The 6,303-nt window shown below is 33.6% G+C and overlaps 2 pseudogenes; one reads left to right on the top strand and one right to left on the bottom strand.

Moving 5' to 3' along the window:
• Nucleotides 1–1,330: 1,330 nt before the first annotated feature.
• On the bottom strand, nucleotides 1,331–2,359 carry LOC149220869 (serine--glyoxylate aminotransferase pseudogene; annotated as a pseudogene).
• Nucleotides 2,360–4,842: 2,483 nt separating this feature from the next.
• On the top strand, nucleotides 4,843–6,072 carry LOC149220868 (auxin-responsive protein SAUR32 pseudogene; annotated as a pseudogene).
• Nucleotides 6,073–6,303: the final 231 nt, after the last annotated feature.

Raw genomic sequence — 6,303 nt, 5'->3', positions numbered from 1 at the left:
GCCTTTACTCGGCTAGTTTGAATGCAGGAGTCTTTTGTAAACACATAGAAATCACATCTCTATTCCAGGAGGATAGTTTTATCATAACATGGGAAGGTTCAACAACTCGACAAACTATTGTTAAGTCAGTAGGTTATTCATTCCACAAGCTTCTTAGTGGTTTCTTTAGTCCAGAAGAAAATCCACTCTTAGTGACACGGGGGGAGGTTGTATGTAACTATGGGAAGGTTCTTCAGCTCAAAAAACTACTGATAAGTCAGTAGGTTCTTTAGTCCACAATTTCTCAATCGTTTCCTAGAGAAAACAACACTTAGTGTTTTCCTTAGACCTTAAGAAAAATACAGGAGGAGAGCTCAATATGGGAAGGTTTCTCAGCTAGATAAACTACCATGGAAGTGTAGAGATCAATTTTTTTTTGCAGTTTTTCAGAGAATGAAAGCACTAGTTCTCTTGTCCAAGGGCCATACCTATTGTTTACTCAACGCCCAAGTACCTAAGTGCCTCTGTCTCCTAGCCAATAGCTTCATCAATCCACAAACTTTCTAGTGGGTTTTGAAGTCCCAAGGAAAACCACTCTTGGTTGTTTCATTAGTCCTTGGAAAGCCATTGCTCTCTATACTCCACTGGCAAACCCCGTTTAGATTCTTGAGCTGGTTTATTTTCTCCTCTGAATTCTCTCTCTCTCTGTCAAATTTATTTTCCCCTATTTCCTTCTTGGTTCCCCCTTACTAAATCTTTCCCTTCATAAATGAATGACTTTCACTAGGAGCCTCTTCTCCTCCACTTCCTTCTATTGGAACCCACGAACTATCTACTTCACCTTCTGGTTTATGGAGTCCAATCCATGGACAACACAACCACCCTGTCTATCCACACTCCTTCCCCAACATCATCCTTCTACCTACACGTGAAAAACTTTCTTGGCCTATGTGGTAGTGCCACATCTTCCCCATGACCTCTCTCTTTTTTCTTTTTAATTGTAAAATAACTACTTACTCTTCACTTATGTGCTCTAGGCTTAACTACTCAACAATGTTGCCATCCCCATCTAATTTTATTTGATATCTTTCTTGTGTCTCTCATCGAGGAGGCATGACACTTGTCCTCTTTTCCAACTCCCCATTAATAGCATAATCCAACCCATTAAAATGCATACCTTCTAGATTGCTTACCTATCATAGAAATGTAAAATAAATTCCAAGAAATTACCCTCCTTAACTCTGGAATTTGTTTCAAAATACATTAACCCATTTTAATTTATAGCTACATAATTACAAGGAATTATTTACAATGTTTACAATGGAAAGTTAAACCACAGGGGATGTCACACTCACAGTCTATATAGGAGTTGAATTGATGATTTGTAGGGCTAATATGTCCCCAACTTATAGAATTTCAAATAGTTTTTCTAGTAAAAAAATACCATTAGCAACTTTGCAGTCTTTATTGGTTCTAAGTCCTTTAGGCTTGCACACACAATACCAACACTCGTCGGCAATGTCAAATCCTTTTGAGAACCTATTAGTGTTACATCCACTCCACCCATTCATCCATATGGAAGTCAATGACACAAATAGAAGGGACACCACCCACTAGAAAAAAAGTAAGACGCATGCAATCATCTGCAACCACCCATTCCAAATTTTCATTAGAAGCAAGTGAAGTTATTATTAATAAAAATAAAGTCATTTTGGGTATTATTATTGGTATGAGTGTAATTGATTGTAAATTCTAGAAAATTAGTGGACATGAACGAAGTCAAATAGTTGACTTCACTCTTGACCATGTTGCTTGTGGAATCTATCATCGAGATAAGGATGGTCTGATTATAACTAGATTCTCTTGTCTTTTAAATTTACGAAATATTCCAAAATATGCAAGAAAGATAAAGAGGACCTGATTGTAGCCAGTTTTTTAACCCTCAACTAACTTTTCTTCTTTGTAGGCAATGGATTTAGTAACTAGCATTGTAAAATTCCAAATAAATACTTTGAAGCAATGCAATCAAATCAATACCATTGGTCATACCCACCAACAACCTTCCTTATATTTGCCAAATTGTTTGTGACCCCAGTTGTAGTCTCATTGTGAACACAACAAATAGCCTTTACTTTGTGTTCCTTATCTGCTTCAAGCTTTTCCTTTAGTATCCCAATATCCACCCCTATCCTCCATTCGAACTATATAAAACCAGCATTAAAATTGAGGTGCTTCATTCAACCAACCATAGAAGACTGAATTGGCCCATCTCAAAAGAGATGATTCAATCTCATGGTGATAGTGTGTTTGTAAGAGCACTTTCCCAAGCACCAATACTTGGATAATTCCACCAACATATGTTAGATGATTGATACACCATGCATGTGGACTGAGCTAACACCAACATGCAAGTCAAACTTATACAATATAGATTACCACATTTGTTTAAATTGAAACTACCAAATAATGCCCCAAATGAATTATTTCATAAATTAGCAGTTAGTTTGACTCACTATAACCATATGAGGGAAGCCACATAAATGAAAATTCATGAAGCTAAAGACAAACACACAACTTTATTAAAAACAAAGCACAATTTGTGAGAGTGGGTTTAAATTTTCAATTTAACGAGCCAAGAGAATCCAATATAGCAGCAAAAAATCTAGACAAATCTACACACCAGAACTCATGTAGTGAAGCTAAAGACAAATACACAACTTTATTAAAAATAAATCACAATATGTGACAGTGGGTTAAATTTTCAATTTAATGAGCTGAGAAAATCCAATATAGTAGTAAAATGTGCTGACAAATCTACGCACCAAAAATCTTGTAGTGGTAGTAAACAAATGTATAAACAACAAGCCAAAAGTATACCAAAACTCTTGTAGTGGTAGTAAACAAATGTATAAACGACAAGCCCAAAGTATGGGTTCTATCACAAGGTACTTTGTTTCTCCCTATGCTCTCATAAATTAAGAGATTCAAATTTTTTGTGGTGTATAATACATAATTATGAGCTAGCATCAAAAACATTTTTTTTCCACTCACATGACTTTAGCAAGGGAAATTTTAAATGGCATGCTAAGATTGAGAAATAGCCAAGATAGAACGAGACCCTTAAGGATATTATGTTTTTTTTAACTATTATTATTATTTGATATAACCCCTTACAACAATATCTCATCTAATGATCCATTACAATATCTTCCACATACCAAATTGTAGAGTGCTTATTTAAATAAATAAAAAAATTAAACGTACACAACAAATAAAACTATATGTAAAAAGAAAACACACACATATATTCTTTCTAATGAAATAATCCAAGTGAGCATTCTTACTACCACTTATCAAACAAAGCTAACTACAGTGTTTGTAACACATCTACCTACTTTCTAAGAACCTAGAACTTTATGAATAACAATGTAAAGAATCCGTTAATAATTATATTTCATATGATATGTACCATATCTCTACTTATTACAAACCTTTGTCTCTCTAAAAATCTTAGTGAATACATTAGTAGATTCTCAGGTGTTATCATACATGAAATCAATTTCTTTTGATTGAATATTTTCTCTTAGAAAATGATATTGAGTTTTTTTTGCATGATAAGTTATATTATTTGCTAATTTACCTGAACTTTGATTGTTGCATTTGATAGTTGTAGGTAACTCTTAAGTATTTCTCCATTTTATCTAAACCAAAGCAACCATATAATAATCCATGATAAACATCAAAACACTTCTTTCATTCTACATCTCATGTTGTTAAAATTTGAAAAAACATAATAAAATAATTAAATTATTTATTTATATATATATATATAGAGAGAGAGAGAGAAAGAGAGAGAGATTCACTTCTACTTTACCATGGAAATTTTTAATATGTAAAGAGGTTTTTACATAAATCAATCTCATGGTTATAATACTTGTTCATATGACATTTTTTTGTCATTAATCAATTTAATTAATAAAAGTAACAATTTTGGGGATAAATTTCAACTTTTAATTGAAAAATAGTAAGAATATCTTAGAATATTTTGTTGAGACTAAATCTCTATCATCCACTAAATAATTATTGATAAATCAGAATTCTAAAACTCATATTATAAAATAAATTCCAAATTAGAATTCTAAAATTCATATTTTAAAATAAATTCCAAATTAGAATTCTAAAATTCACATTTTAAAATAAATTCCAAATTAAAATGGTAGAATTCATATTTTAAAATAAATTCCAAATTAAAATTCTAAAACTCATATTTTAAAATAAATATATCTATCATCATAATTACTTAATATGAAATAATATAAAATACTTCTTAATCGATTTCAACATACAATTAAATCCTTTAATAAATATATATCCAAAAAATAAAATAACTTATCAAGTGAACATTTAAATATTTAATATATTCCATATCATCGTATACTACATAACATGAAGCAATACAAAATACTACATAACCATTTCCAACATATAATTAAATCCTTTAATAAATGTATATCCAAAAAATGAAGTAACTTGTCAAATTAACATTTAAATATTTAGTATATTCCTTATCATAGTGTACTAAATAAAGCGAAGCAATACAAAATACCTCATAATCAACTTCAACATACAATTAAATCTTTTAATAAATGTAAATCCAAAAAATAAAAAAATGTATATAGCCAATTAATTAAATAATTTCTCGAATTTTCAATACCCAAATCAATAATTATTTTAAAGCCAAACGCTTACCTGCCTGGTTTCTATGTGACCACAAGATATATATGAAATGTACCAGATGTGACCAATATTAGTATATAAAATGAAAACATCATGACTTGGAAAAAGGAGATATGTATTATTGAATACTTTATGTGTTGGGAAAGAGGGGTTGGCAAGTTTAGACGACCGTCAGGTCGCCACCTATCTACCAATTTTTGTCTTTATTATCCGATTTTATTCTACGACATCTGAATTGGGCTGGCCAGTTTCTTTGTTTCAGACTACCGATGCGATGAAGATGAAAACGGATAAGACTATTGCAAAAAGATCCTAAACAACAAAATTTTATAAGCCGGAGTTGGGCATGGGATTTGTTTTCATGTAAATTTCTTATATTACAAATTTGGAGACCCCTCCAGAAATTTGAACACGGAAGCAATATATATTGTATGTGAAAGCAATTCTTCGCCGCCTTCGTCCCAGCTTTGCCCTCGGTTTCTTAGCCGCCTTCGTCCCAGCTTTGCCCTCGGTTTCTGCATGTCACGTGAAGCTCGTTTTGCGTTCGTTTTAATTTGTGGGATATGCCAAATCCATTGATGCTGAGTATTACAAGCCATTGAGGCGGTGCAGTACTGCACATGGGAGACAACATGCGGCAATCGGATCAACGCAAGGATCAGCACCACCACATTATTCATCTGCCTCATTTGAAAATTCCCCATTCGCTGCACTTTTCTCCTCGTCATCACCACGACGGTCATGGCACCTCAAAGGAGAAGGCGCACGATTCTCACAAGGACGTTCCCAGGGGCTGCGTTGCCGTTTACGTGGGCAGCGAAGGAGAACAACGGCAACGATTTGTAATACCGGCAGTGCATGTAAACCATCCTCTCTTCCAGAAACTCCTCAAGGAAGCCGAAGAGGAATATGGGTTTGAGCAGAAGGGCACCATAACAATTCCTTGTCATGTCTCCGATTTCCAGTGCGTGGAGGATGTTATTAACGAAGAGCACCACCAGTCTCACAGTAGCAGCAGCTTCTGCTTGCGGTAACAATGTTGACGTTCGGCTCGGCGTTCAGACCATTCTTGTAAGCGTCTTGCAGGAATTTCCTGGAATCAAGCCCGTTTCAGGAGCCCGGTTCTGGTCTAAACTTTTTTTTAGTTGCTTGTATTTTTAGTTACTTGTCATAAACGCAACCTAAATAATTAATTAATTTGGCATAAAAATATTTGCGTGCACTAGTGGTTAGATGCCTATTATACATATCTATCAATATCGGCACAGCTGCACTTTGCTATTATTTTAATAGAAGCGTGTTGTATAAGAAAACATCTTCTGATGTTTCGGGTCGAAAAGTGTACAGATTTTTATATGTGAGTTATCCTTCGAACTGTGTGAAATATTAATAATAACTAAGTCAGAGGGAAACTAATTTACTTTATTGTATTGGCATTTGAAATATTTTCTTTAGCCATCATGCTACTACGTTTGAACTACTAGTTACACGCCACTGAGTGTGAATGGCGGGTGTACTTGTGTTCCTCGCAAACATAACAAAGTAATCACTCAAAAATGACATCATTAGCTTTGAACCATACATGTT

Source organism: Pinus tabuliformis, chromosome Q (genome assembly GCF_031772625.1).
Source record: "Pinus tabuliformis cultivar Carrire ecotype Pingquan chromosome Q, CPIR1, whole genome shotgun sequence".
NCBI classification, from domain to species: Eukaryota; Viridiplantae; Streptophyta; class Pinopsida; order Pinales; family Pinaceae; genus Pinus; species Pinus tabuliformis.
Note: the sequence above shows the minus strand (reverse complement) of the source record. Positions and strands in the feature narration are given on the sequence as shown.